A 1,410-nucleotide genomic window follows, 5' to 3' on the forward strand; every position below is an offset into this window, starting at 1 on the left:
TTTATTCATTTATTTACATTTACACGCGCAACATAGGTATGTGTGTGTTTTCATCATAGGCAATACCTTTCATTATCTTCCCCAATACAAAACTGACAACTTAATTACACGTAAGTTTATTCTGAGTATGTGATGCTTCCGCCATCATTCCTGCACATCGTAAGCTGGAATGCTTTCGTCACGGTTTTATTATGGTTGCAAATGCAAGCAGGAGCGGTTCCTGCAGGACCCAACTCCATGCATGATGGATGACCAATGTTCGAGACAATTCCGAGAAGTAATTTCCTTTTTGCCGCAGTTCCTGAGTTATCGCTGAGCACTTTCTATTTCCTTTACTGAGATTGGGCTGATTGCAGCGACTCGGCTGGATGTATGGACTCAAGTGGTCGCATGGGTTTGCCTCTGGAGGACTCCCCTTTAGTATTTTCTCATTGCTGTGATGTGTTGTGGTCATTACGAGAAGGCTGTGGACAAAGTTGTGAAACATGATGATATAATTCCTACTTCTACTTTTGGTATTATCAATACTAGTAACAGTAGTACTACTGGCACTTCTACTCTTATTTTTGCGGTTGCTAACATATCTACTACGAATACGAATAGTAATAATAAAAGCTATTTTTATTACTTGTAGTAGTAATGGGCACAAAGTAAGAAAAAAATTATACTACTCAAACTTTTGTTTAAATCCAGAAATCTCGCTGTCGGAAACCTATCAGAGAAAAACATTATAATCGCGGGAAACGGCGACCGATCCGCGAAACCGAGATGAAGCTCCGGATCGCCAGTCGCGAATACAGGAGTGGCGGCAACAAGGAGCGGGAGGTTCGCCGCCGCGGGAAATTTCATCTCGCAAATGCAAGCGAATTTGCTCGTTTCGCGGACCTTAATTCGCGTTTCTGAGAGCGAAGGATCGTCCCCATGGCACGGTGCTGGAATATCCCCCCATACCCCTTTCCCCTCCTCATCCTCATACCCGCCCCCGCCATCCCCTTCACGCTGATTGTGTGGCCAAAATATTCCGCACAATATTCCTTGCGGGCGGGTGCAGATGATAATTAAGATGCTAATTTTCCCCCGGTGTAATTATGTCTCCTCACGTGCACCCTGCTGTTAAAAGAATGCCGGAGAGAAAACGGAAAAAAAGAAAACACTTGTCGGTCCTGGAAACAACTGCGGTCTCTTCCTCACGCAGCCGATGTTTTGTGTCTCATGCACCCCCCACCCCAGCACACGCACTCAATTACATATACCCCCCCTCACCGTCCCCCTTCGCTCTTCCTCTCCCTTCTCCATTACATTTTCCTCTCTTCTCCCCCTCCCCTCCGACCTCCCTCCTGTCTTCCTCATTATCCTTATACCCAGCCTCACCTTCGCTCACAACTCCACCCCAACCGTCCCATATCGCTT

This window comes from Penaeus monodon, chromosome 24 (genome assembly GCF_015228065.2).
Source record: "Penaeus monodon isolate SGIC_2016 chromosome 24, NSTDA_Pmon_1, whole genome shotgun sequence".
Classification (NCBI taxonomy): Eukaryota; Metazoa; Arthropoda; class Malacostraca; order Decapoda; family Penaeidae; genus Penaeus; species Penaeus monodon.